Source organism: Heterocephalus glaber, unplaced genomic scaffold, assembly GCF_053883595.1.
Source record: "Heterocephalus glaber isolate CG9 unplaced genomic scaffold, H.glaber_assembly_v1.0 deba00001724, whole genome shotgun sequence".
NCBI lineage: Eukaryota > Metazoa > Chordata > Mammalia > Rodentia > Bathyergidae > Heterocephalus > Heterocephalus glaber.
Window position 1 is genome coordinate 4,572,555 of NW_028258435.1, and position 12,471 is coordinate 4,585,025.

A 12,471-nucleotide genomic window follows, 5' to 3' on the forward strand; every position below is an offset into this window, starting at 1 on the left:
TCCCGGGCCAAGCCCACCCAGGTCTTGTCAGGTCCCCAAAGAAGAAGGCGCAGCGTGGCTCGCTGAGAAATGGGGGTTTGTCGAAGCGGTCAAACATGGTAACAGAAAAAAAAAACAAAAAAAACCACATGGTAACAGCTACGACACAGTAGTGTCTACATTGTCTAAATGCATCCAAAGTTGTGTTTAGGTGCACTATTTGTATATAAATTATACCTCAATAAAGTTGATTTTTTTAAAAAGGTGGTGGATGAATTAAAGTTAACTGGAAATTCACTGTTGATTTTGGTGAGATATCTGTGGAAGATTCTTACTCAATTATCTTTCTTCCTTTTTTTTTTTTTTTTGAGTCAGGGTCTTGCTATGTAGCCCAGGCTGGCCTCGAACACTCATCAATCCTACCTCAGCCTCCATAGTGCTGGGATGACAAGTGTATGCCACCACATCCAGCCCTTTCATTTGTATTTGAAAATCACTATAATAAAAAGTCAGAACAAATCAAAAGATCCATCATCCAGCCTCCTTCGTTCTTCACCCAGAAAGACAGGGTCAGGGAGCCCTGAGTGTTTACAGAACACAGCCACACCTCACAAGGTGATCAAAAACATGGTGATGGATACTGCCAAGTGCCACCCAGCAGAAAGGCAGCTCGTAAACACATGACGCTGTGTCCTCATCCATCCAAATCATGGGATTGGCACTGCGTGACTTCCAGCTCTTCCCCAAAGGCAAAAGGACCATGAAAGGGAGATATTTCGAATCCATTCAGGACATCGAGGCAGCCAGGAGAGCGCAGCTAAAGACCCTCAGGAAAGAGGACTCCAGAGCTGCTGCAGGAAGTGGTGAGGACAGTGAGATGAGTGTGTTCAGAGGGAGGGAGGATTTTGAGGGGGACTCATGCCAATGCATCTTTTATTGCAATAAAAGATTTTTATTGGCCACAGTTTTCAGTCACCCCTGTCACTGACAGGAGCGTCACTACACCACACGTAACTGTGCCTCAGCAACTGCAACTCTTTTGTGTTCTCCTGAGAATCTGTAAAGTGCCATCCCCCTTCCTCATGGGGCCTCTCAGGGACAGGAGGGATGGAACCTGCCCAAGGTTACACAGGCTGCCTGCCAGGCATGGGCTGAGCCCAGGCTCCTGCCTGAGTCAAAGTTTCTCCCCAGTCTGCCACCATCATTGTGGTCTCAGGGCCACGGAACAGCCCTGGGGACATCTGTCTCCCTCTGCACCTTGGGAGCCCTCCTAATAGCCTCCTGCAGCCAGGGATTCCCCAGTGATCAGCAGCAGTGGCCGCCATGTTCCCATGGTGACGTCTAACTCCGTCCCCTCAGAGCCCCAGACGGGACACAAGCAGGACAGCATGCATGCTGGGACCAGGGGAGAGAAGCGCGCAGCAGGCCAGGGCTCAGGTGCTCCTGGAGCTCTGTCTGCAGCCCGACACACCACCTCCATGGGGAGCAGGATCCTACATGAGACAGGCCCTGCATGCGGAAGGGACCCCTGGGTCCTGAGCCACAGCCATGTGTGCAGAGGCCATGGCAGTCAGCATCATCTCCAGAGCTGTCTCTCAGGTTACCAGGCATCCACGAGCACCTCTGGCTGGCTCTCCTGAACACCAAGGGTCTGCACAAGCACTGCTATCTCAAACACGTTCACAGCATGGATTATAAACAGTGCTTTCATTTCTCTTTAACCATGGGTGTCCTTTATCCAAACTCCCCCCTTTTTTTGACAGTGTCTCACTATGTAGCCCAGGCTGGCCTCCAACTCACAGTGATCCTCCTGCCTCAGCCTCCCTCATGGTGGGATTACAGAGGTGCACACCACACCTGAGTTGGTTTTCCAGAATTTTATTCATTCAGTAAGCAGATGAGGCTCAGAGGTGATCATGGAGTTGCTCTTAGCCAGGTGTGGTGGTGGACACCTGTAACCCCTGCACTCTGGGAGGCTGAACCAGGAGCATCACAAGTTCAAGCCCAGCCTGGGCAACTTAGCCACTTAATGAGAGCTTGGCTCAAAACAAGAAATTAGAAAAGGACCGAGGATGTAGCTCAGAGCAAAGGCCCTGGGTTTAATGCAAGTACTGGGTTCCAGGGGGGCTCATCTTTACAGCTCTCTTAGAAGCAAAGCCCTGATTCACGGCTCGAGCCTGCCACTTCTGGCCGTGTCACTGCAGGGAAACAGATAGGGACCTTCGCTGCCGGGGCTTGCTACATGCAAGGGTAGGTCAGCATCGAGTGTTTCCTGTGTGTTCTGGGAGATCCGCGGGGTCGTCCAGGACCTGGGGGTTCAAGCTTGCTCAGTTTCGCAAACACACAGACACACGCACACGCACAGGCACGCAATTACTGGCAATATATCCCTGTGTTGGGGCAGCGCCCCCTGGCGGGGAGCGAGTGAACAGCTAGGTGGAATCTGGCCCGGAGCAGCCCCCTCTCCCTGGCAGATGAGGGGCGAGCACGGTGGGAGCCACACAAGGTTCTGGAGGGGGGCAGGCGCCAGACAGGAAGTGCCACCGTGGAGGCAGAGGCAGATTAAACGCCACCACCCCCAATTTTCTAAAATGAACAGCAAATAAACCAGGGCTCAGTCAACACCGTGAATGGGGGTGGCTGCCCGGAAGGAGGGGAAGGAACAGGTTGTCAGCAGGGTCCCTAGAGAACAGAGAACCCCAGGATGACTTTGCAGCACTATCTGTGACATTTGACGCGTGCATAAAGGTACAGGAAGTGGGCTTGTTTCCCTGCAGGGACTCTTTCTAATCCTGCCCCTCTGAGCGGGGAGGTGGCCAGGGCAAAGCATTTGCGCTCTATTAGTGTGACAGTGCTTGTCACCAGCTGCCTGCCGGAAGTGTCAGAGAAGAGGTCACTTTCGCTCGGCCCCTGAGCCCTGCTGTGATGCCTTCTGCACCCCAGAACATGGTGTCCCTGTGTCATCGAGAGCACTTGCCCTGTTGAGAACGAGCTGCTGCTAGGAAACAGCCAGCCATGAACGGCAACTTCCTGTTACTGCTCCACAGAAGCCAAGCCCAGCTGAGCCTCAGGCCTTTTTTTTTTTGGCATGGGGATCAAACTCGGGACCTTGCGCCTGCAAGGTAAGGTCTTTATTATAATCATAACTCACTGGCCCTCCTCCACTGCCCATCCCTCGAGCTTGAAGTCCTTAGACACCTCTCCAGGTCACTGTTGCTCCTTTCTTCCTTTCTGTCCTCTGTACCCCAGCCTCAGCTGTCCTTGCGAATGCAGCTGGGCCTCATGGCCCCACCATGGGGACAGGCACAGTGGAGGACAGATGTCCCCAGGCTGTGGGAGTAGGCGGCCTAAGCTGCAGGGACAGGGACAAGACCCGGGCCCTGCCTGCCTCGGGCCCAGTCTGCTGTGCCCTGTCCACCCAGTAGGGCTTCCCAAGCCCCCATGTCCAGCTTGGCCCCCAATTCTAGGCCCCCAAACATCACCCTCAACACCCTTAGCTCAAGCCCTGCCTAACTCCACTCCAGGCCCCAGCCACCTCCTTTCTGACGTGGAGATAAGATGCCCTGAAATGGATTCAAAACATCTCCCTATCATGGTCATTGTGACTTTGGGGAAGATCCAGGAGTCACATGGTGACATATCCAGTGACTAAGGTGGATGAGGACACAGTATTGTGCTTTACAAACTGCCTTTCCGCTGGGTGGCACTCGGCATCAGCAGTCACCGTATTTTTGACCACACCTCAGGAAAGAGGACTCCAGAGCTGCTGCAGAAAGTCACAAGGATGATGGGATGAGTGTGTTCACACCGAGGGGGAGGATTTTGAGGGGGATTCATGACAGTGTGTCTCTTACTATAATAAATTTTTTAAATGTTAAGTTGAAACATTCACTGTGTTTTGATCACACATTATATATGTGATCCCTGGGAGAGGCTCTCAGAAAGCGAGGAGCAGATTCCTCCTCCATGAGTGATGGGAGGAATTTTAATTTATCAGAAAGAAAAGACGGTTGGAATGAGGTCTGGGGTTGGGAAGCCAAGGATCCATAGGAACCCAGCAACTCTGCCTCAGCCCTCAGCCCGTAGCCCGCAGCCCGGCTGGAGGAGATCCTTTGCTCCTCGCGGCCCTGGTTTGCGTCCGGAGGCTGAGCTGAGGCTAGGAGAGGGGAGACAGAGTTCTGTGCTCAGCTCCTCTTCTCGCTGCCAAGGCTGCTGTCTGTGGTCGATTAACCCGGAACTCCAGGAAGGCCCGTCACACAGGCCAGCCAAAGTGGAGAGAGACAGCCCAGGGCCGCCTCCGGCAAGAGCTGCACCCCACCGGGACCTCACTGTAGCCATCGCTGCCCTGGTGCTGCGGCAGCCCTGTGGCCTAAAGCAGCCACCTCATCTGACAGCCGGGGAAGTTGGAGACCTTTGCTTTTGTTTACTAACACGCGCTCCTGATTGCACACCCGAGACAACGTTGCCCTAAGCACCTCTGGGGCCTTGCTGCCTCCGCCTCCTCTAGGGGGCCAGCTGGAGCTCAGCCCTGGCCTGCAGCGCCCCCTGCTGGCCACGCACGCCCTGCCTCCTGCAGGCTGAGCTGCGGACGGGCGACCCGGAGGCCGAGAAGGTGGCCTGGCTGCTCAGGAAATGAAAAGGCACGGGCTCACTGCGGGCAGCGCGGTCACCGGCACAGCTCTGGAGTAGGGCTGACTTGGAGACGTGACCCCTCGGCCTCTTTCCAGCCGGTGACCTGGAGGAGTCGGAGACCTCTCAGCTACCCAGGTCTAAAATAAGCATAGGTGAGGAGGGCCTGGGCTTTAGCTCAGCGGTGCCGCTGCCTGCCTCGCAAGCGCAAGGTCCTGAGTTCGATCTTGGGAGTCCCAGTCTGCAGGAACAAGACCGTGCCATGGGGTTGATGTCTGCCAGAGGTCAGTACAGAGTGGCCAGGGCACAGCAGAGGCCCCAGGCCCAGGAAGAGAGGGAAGCCTCTCGGAGAACGAGGCACACACATCCAGAAGATTGCAGAAGGTTCTTTCTCCTACACAGTATTTTTCTCCCACAGCACCCTGCTGCAGGTAGCATCCGTGACCAGCATAGAAAGAGCCTGCCTCTGATCCAGTTCGAGATTTTCACCTCTTTAATCTCTTCTCAGAAGTGGAGCCTGTCGGACATAGGCACTGCCTCCATTTGAAATTCTGTAGCTGCCAAAGCAAAGATAAAAATTCACTGGGGATTTTTCTTCAGATCTGTATCATGCTTGCTGCCCAAGCTTTCGGGATTTTGCCATTGTACTCAGAGAATCCGTAACACCCAGTAAAGTCTTCTTCAGAGGTTCTCAAGGGAGGGAGAAGGACAGGACTCTTTTGCTGTTGTTGTTGGTTTTTTTGTTTGTTGGTTTGGTTTTGGTTTTTTTTGTTTTTGGTACCGGGGATCGAACTCGGGTCCTTGCGCTTGCATAGCAGGCAGCGAAACCACTGAGCCAAATCCCCAGCCCTGGTTTTTGTTTTTGTTTTTGTTTTGAGACAGGGTCTCACTATGTAGTCCCGGCTGGCCTTGACCTCACAGCAGTCCTCCTGCCTCAGTCTCCCGAGTGCTGGGATCTCAGGCACCTGCTCCCACGCCTGGCTCCACATCTGCTTTATCCCATCCTCCTGTAGGAGTGCATTGTGAGCAGGGCTCTGCCTGGACATATACTGAGCCTGAGTCCCCAGCACTGCCCTCCTGGGACTCCAGCCGGCCCATCCTGTGAGAAGGGTCTGCCACACTCACCAGGTCTCAGAAGGCCTGGGATGTTCCACAAACTTCTGAGAAGGAGCTCAGATGTGTTCTGGGAAGACAGCCGGGCCCCTCTACCTGGGGAAGTCCAGGTATGAGCACTTTCTGGGGCCTCTCCCCTTGTCAGGACGTTGGAGCCCCACTGGGGACAGGGACAGCTCAGCGCAGAAGGTCCCCAGCCTGGGCCAGGAGCACCAGAGCTGGGGCAGTGGCAGTGGCAGTGGTGGTGACCGAGGGACAGGGTGATGCCCACTCTGCCCAGCAGGTCTGGAGCCCACACCCCTGTGGCCTCGCTGAAGCTGGCCCTGCCTCAGGCCCCGCTCTGCCCCTGCCTCTTGGCCTGCAGGAGAGGGTGTCCTGCCCCGGGCTCTGGGGACTCCAGCTTTCTCTCTTTCCTTCCTGTGTGGGGGGGGTGGGGAGCAGGGGCTTGAACTCGGGGTCTGCACCCACTCTATTTATTTAATCCATTTAATTTTTCAACAAGGTCCTGCTAAGTCACTAACTCGCCCAGGCTGACCGCTCACTTGGGGTCCTCCTGCCTGGGCATTCTGGGGCACTGGGATGACCGCTGTGCACCACTGTGCCGGGCTTCCCGGCTTCTCCCTGTGCCCTGAGATCACCCCTGAGCACCCTCCTCACTCACTCCCCACCAAAGCCTCCCAGATAAGTGACCCGGGGCCTGGTACATGGGAGCCCCAGGACCCTGGCACCCTAGGATGGACATGGTCCCTGAGCCCAGACTCCCCGTGTGGCACAGGTGGCTTTCCAGGTGTCACCAGAGCTCTGATTTCAAAATGTAAGCATTTTATTGAAGTAGAAAATACAGAGAAGGGCACAGGTCCAAAGTGGACAGACAGCTCCGTCCCACAGACAGATGTGACTGGGGAACCAGCACAGATCTGTGGCAGGGCGCCCCCTGGTGGCCTCTTTGTGCCACTACTACTCCTGTAATTGGAAGTGAGGGCAAAAGTCCCAGTTCCCAGGGTCCAGAAAACCACCCTCGGCCACCGTCACATAACATAAGGGCAATCAAGGAGCCCAGCAGTGGTGAAAGGCAGGACAGGAGCTTTGATCAGGACAGTCACGCTATTGAGCGCTGACGAAAGGTCCACAGCCAGGCGTAGTGGTGCACACCTGTGATCCCAGCCAGCAGGAGGCTGAGGCAGGAGGATAGCAACTTGGGGCCCAGCCCCAGCACTTTAGCATGGCCGGCTCAGCAGTCTTTCTGAGCATGGAGCATCCCGGAATTGCTCTGCAGCTTACACGGAAGTGTGCAGATGCCAAGCGCTGAACTGCTACTGGTATCGTGGATTCCAGCAGCACAGGGACCCATGTCAGACCCACCTTCTGGCCTGGAGCACCTAGGAGCCCAGACAGCTCAGTGCCTGAGACTCCCACATTTTCACTGCTACATACATTTTTTTTTTTTTTTTGCAGTGCTGGGGATCAAATCCAGGGCCTTCCAACTAAGCTACATCCCCAGCCCTATGTTGTATTTTTAATTTTGACCCAGGATCTCTAAGATACTAAACTGCTCATTGTGGGCTCAAACTGAAGATCCTTCTGCCTCAGCCTCCTATCTCAGTCTGGTTGGGGGGGGCACAGGAGAGCAGGAGCCAGGCAGAAGTCACGGGCTTCCCATGGTCACTCTCCGAAGTGACACTCATGCTTGCTCTGTTCCCCCCTCCAAACGGGACTCTGGGTCCAACCCACCCAGAGGGAGGATCCCAGGCCACTGGCCCCTGTGTGGGTCTGCGGAAGGTCCCTGGCAGAAAGGGCGCTGTGGGCCTCACTTTACCCAAGCTTCTGGGGAAAGGGGACACTGGGTGGGGAGGGCTCTCCCTAGATTCCTCCTCAGGACCCAGGCAGGGGTTTTGTCTCTGTCTGCCTGCTCTGTGCGACAGGTCCTGCCAGGCAGTACCCCGGTGACAGCCCAAGTACACATGATCCCCAGGGAGCGGGCAGGGGCCTGGAGAGGCCGGAGAGGCACCAGGCCTCGTCACACACCTAGAAGGAGAGGGAGCAGGCCCGGCTGGCTCTGTGTGCCCACAGCCAACTGCTGGCTGCACCCAGGCCTGGGGGTAGGGGTGGGGGACTGGGCATTGGGGTTACTGTGCTGTCGGGGTCCTGCAGGCTCGCACCTTTCTGGGCCCCACTTTGTCTGCAGAAGCCGCAGTGCTCAGAGCAGCGCCCTAAGAGGGCGTGGTCAGGACCCCCGGCCAAGGCAGGAAGTGCTGGCCCTGGGCCCTGCCAGGTGCTGTCCAGGGCAGCGGCTTCCCTGTGTGCCCCCCTGCTCCCTGAGGAAGTGGCTCTGGGGACTCTGACCTGGCGCCTGGGTGCCCATTTGTAAGCAGGGGCCCCAGCCTGGACACCACCATCCCTGGCCTCTGAGCTACCTGAGAAGGGGCTGGCTGGGCTCATTCCCCAGACAACATCCGCAAAGCGCCTACTGTGTGCAGCCGCCACTGCTCCAGGCACTTGGCAGGGCTAAGGAGCAGCACAGAAAAGCCACCTGTGAATCTGAGTTCCCTGAACATATCGGTGATACAGGAGATGAGATATGAAGATTTACATCTCCCAACCTGTTAGGTGTCAGACACGCTGAGCTCATGTCCTCTACCCACTGAAGAATGAATTCTAGGAACAATGGACGTGAAGAGTAGGAAAGTATTTATTGAGAAGTTAGCTCCTGAGAGGCAGGAGGGGACCCGAATGGGTAGCCGGGGATCCCACTTTACAGGGAAGTTTATAGAGCAAAACCCACGTAGGCACGACGTGGGTTGCAGCTATGATCAATCAATAAGGTTACAAGTATAGTCGCTTAGGTAATAATGGTCCAATGGGGGAACAAGTCACGTAACAAGGGAAAGAACATGAAAAGAAGCCAGGCTTGGTAGCACCTGCCTGTAATCCCAGCACTCGGGAGGCTGAGGCCAGAGGATCACTGTGAGTTCAAGGCCAGTCTGGGCTACATAGTGAGAACTGACTCAAAAAAAAGAACATGGAAAGAACAAAGACTTTTTCTAGAAAATGGTGAGTCTGGAGGCTTGGTCACCCACTGGGGTGGCTAATTTCTGTCTAGGCTTCATTTGGCCCAGTGTTTGTCCTTGCAGGAGTACAGGCCTGGTCATTTTGTCTTTATCTTGAGGCCTGGTCTCCAACAGATGTGCCACGGCTGTGATGTTCACCTTTGTCCTGATTCCTGGGGGCCCAGGCCTGGCTGACTGCCTGGAGTATTTCTGCCTGACTCAGCTATCTATAGCACTGGCCCGAGAGGAGGTCCCCCCGGTCTCCTCTGGGTCTTCATTCTTCCCCGGGGGCCAGGAACAGCCAGAAAATAAAGGAGTGAGTGGGCTGTGGGGCCAGAGGGAGGGCTCCTGCCCCACAGGGGGACGCGTGCTAAGCTGGGCCCAGGGAGAGTCCTGAATGTCCCCAGCAGAGGGAACGTGTCGGACAAACCTGGTTTCCTAGTGCTTCTCAGCCAGTACCCAGGAGCCCCGAGGACAGGACCCACAGAACCAAAGCAGGGCCCCTCTGCAGTTTTAAGGACCCACCAGGGGAACACCTGCACCTTGTGCTCCTTCCTGTAGCTGCCTTTCAGTCCCCGAAGCTCTTGGGCTGTGACAGGAAGGGGCCTCACTCACCTCTCAAGCTCGTGTCCCTCCCTAGTCTCTGCAGGAGATTCTGTCACCTGCTCTACTTGTGACTGAGCCAGGGCTTCACAGGTCTTCGGGGTCACCAGCGCCCTAGCTTAGCTCCTCTTGTTTGCTGGAGAACACTCCCCCTGGTCTCGGGGCTGCCACACTCACCCCAAGATGACTCTCGGGCCCGTCCTGAACTTGCCCCCACGGTTGGCTGAGAAAGGCCTCGCATCCGTCTTGAGTCCCTGGAAAACAGAAACATGCTATTTGCAGCTGTTCCGGTTTTAACGCTGGTATTTTCATTTACAGAATACAGTGCTAAGCAGCTTCCGAGGCTAAAGCTTTCTTGGGTGCTTCGCCTTTTCTTTTTAATTTTAATTTTTATTTGCACATCTGCAGTACAGGACGATCACATTCCCCTCAGGCAGTCGGTGCATGCGTGTAACACATCTTTTGGTTTGGCGGTGGGGATCGAACTCGGGTCCTTCTGCTTGCGAGGCAGACGGCAGAACCACTGAGCTAAATCCCCAGCGCAATGTAATGCATCCTAATCCCTTTACATCCCCTTCCCCTCCCTCGCCCCTCCCAAAGCCCCTCTCTTGGTCCTCTTCCCATCTGTAAAAGATCTATCTCCGTTTCCCGTTATCTATTATTTTGTGCTTTATTTTTACATTTTGGGTTCTCATAAAAGAGAAACCATGTGATATCTAAGCTCTGACTCATTTCACTTAACGAGGCAGTCTCAGTTTGTCTTTTAAGTGTGTTGTTTGTTTGTTTTGGTTTTGGTTTTTGGTACTGGAGATCAAACTCAGGACCTTGCCCTTGAGAGGCAGGAGGGGGCACCACTGAGATAAATCCCTGGCCCATCTAAATGCATTTTAAGCCAGATGTGGTGGTGCACACCTGTCATCCCAGAACTCAGAAGGCTGAGACAGGAGGATCGCCACGAGTTCAAGGCCAGCCTGGGCTACATAGTGAGACCCTGCCTCAAATAAGCACCTCCCCCGCCCCCCCCAAAAAAAATGCATTTTAAGGAAAGGCTACTTTTGGTCCTGGAGACCAGCTCCCCACTCTGCTCCTCAGTGCTGTTGCCCTACACCCTTTTTATTTATTTATTTATTTATTCATTCATTCATTCATTTGTACCGGGGATCAAACTCGGGACCTTGCCCTTGCAAGCCTACACCCTTTCTAACCCTCCTCTCTCCAGGCCCTGTCTCCGAGGCTCCCTCCAGGGCCAAGTCCATAAGGTCTCCATTTCTACTGCTCAGTGGCCTGGGTCTGTCCTCCCTGTCCTGGGAGCCCTGCCGGTGCTCTGGCGCCCAGGGTGAGGACTACCAGGGACCTGGCTCCTGGCTCCTCTGTGACATTGGGAAAGTGTGGGGGCACTGGAGATGCCCATGTCCACTCTGGGCTCAGCCCTGTCACCTATGGTGCAGGCACAGTCAGTGGGTCGCTGTCACAGGACATGGGGGACATTGCTTGGCGACCTGTAGCGTGCAGTATAGATGTAAGAAGGAAGTCTCTGCAGTGGGGAGATTCATACAGAGGAGCTTTTGTTTCTGCAAAATGACAAGGTCTTGCTCTGTAGCCCAGGCTGGCCTCGAACTCACAGTGATCCTCCTGCCTCAGCCTCCTGAGAGCTAGGAGACAGGCATGGGTCACAATGCCCTGCTTATAAGAAAAAAAAAATTTTAGGCACACACCATATATTTTGACCTCCCCTTGTGTACTTTACCTCATTGAAGAAACAAGCGATAAAGAAGTCATTTTTTGGACCAGGGATTTAGCTCAGTGGTACTGCTGCCTGCCTCAAAAGCGCAAGGTCCCAAGTTTGATCCCCAGTACCAAAAAAAAAAGTCATTTTTTAATAACTTTATTATAAACACACACACATACAAAAATTAAAACCCTTCAAAGAAGAACAATGCAAGGGGGGAAAAAACTACGATAATATTCAAATACAGTAGAACTTAACCAAAACAAAACTGAAAAGCACTTAAATATTTTTCCATATAACTTTAAAAAGCATCTCAAACACCAACAAGACACCAGAGGATCTTATTTGTTTCAGAAAGATCCCCAAAACCAACATTGAACAAATAGTGGTCTGGAAAAAATACTCCAGTTAGCAGACTCCACGTAAGCCAAGCTACTCCCTAATTTAAATTTCAATACAGTCAGATGACGCGGAATGGAAATACAATTCAAGAACTATGTTGTTAGGCCATTTCATCCACATGTATCCTTAATTACACTATCAGTTTCTCACACTAGAGAAACTACTCAGTATTTACACGTGTGTCCTATTTATTTCACTTAAGAGTATCGCCTCAATGTGCATCCATTTAGCTATAAATGTCTGCAGTTTCTCATTCTTTATGGCTGAGTAGTACTCCATTTTATTAAAAAAAATCATCTTTATCCAGTTAATGGGCACTTGGGCTGTTTCCAAGCTTTAGCTATCATGAACTGTGCTGCTATAAACATGGGTGCACATATATCACTGTGGTATGATTCTTTTAATTCTTTTGGAAAGATACCCAGCAGGGGAATAGCTGGGTTAAATGGGACCTCTAGCCCTAGTTCTTTGAGGTATCCCCATACTGACTTCCACAGTGGTTGCACCCGTCTGCACTCCCACCAACAATGGAGAAGGGTTCCTTTCTCCCCACACCCCCGTCAGCATTTGTTATTGGTTGATTTCTTGATAGCAGCCATTCTTTCTGGGGTGAGGTGAAATCTCAGTGTTGTTTTCATCTGCATCTCTCGAATGACCAGTGATGTTGAACATTTTTTCATATATTTATTTGCAGCTTTTACTTCATCTGAGAAATGTCTGTTCACTTCAGATGCCCATTTTTGAATTAGGTCTTTGAATTTGAGGGGTCTGATTCTCTTCAGTTCTTTATATATTGTAGATATTAGTCCTTTGTCTGAGGTACAGTTGCTGAAAATTATTTCCCACACTGTAGGTTGTCTGTTAGCTCTGTTGGTGGTTTCTCGTACAGTGCAGAAGCTTTTTAATAAGATGAGATCTCAGTTGTTGATCCTTTGTGCAAGTTCCTGTGCCACTGAGATTTTGTTCTTT

The 12,471-nt window shown here is 53.1% G+C and overlaps 1 long non-coding RNA gene across 1 annotated transcript; it reads left to right on the forward strand.

The window, feature by feature from the left end:
- The first annotated feature begins 2,780 nt into the window (after window positions 1–2,780).
- Window positions 2,781–3,857, forward strand: LOC147821629 (uncharacterized). The gene is made up of 2 exons (XR_015446724.1): window positions 2,781–3,101; window positions 3,504–3,857. It is a non-coding gene; the product is annotated as an uncharacterized LOC147821629 (long non-coding RNA).
- The last annotated feature ends 8,614 nt before the right edge of the window (window positions 3,858–12,471 follow it).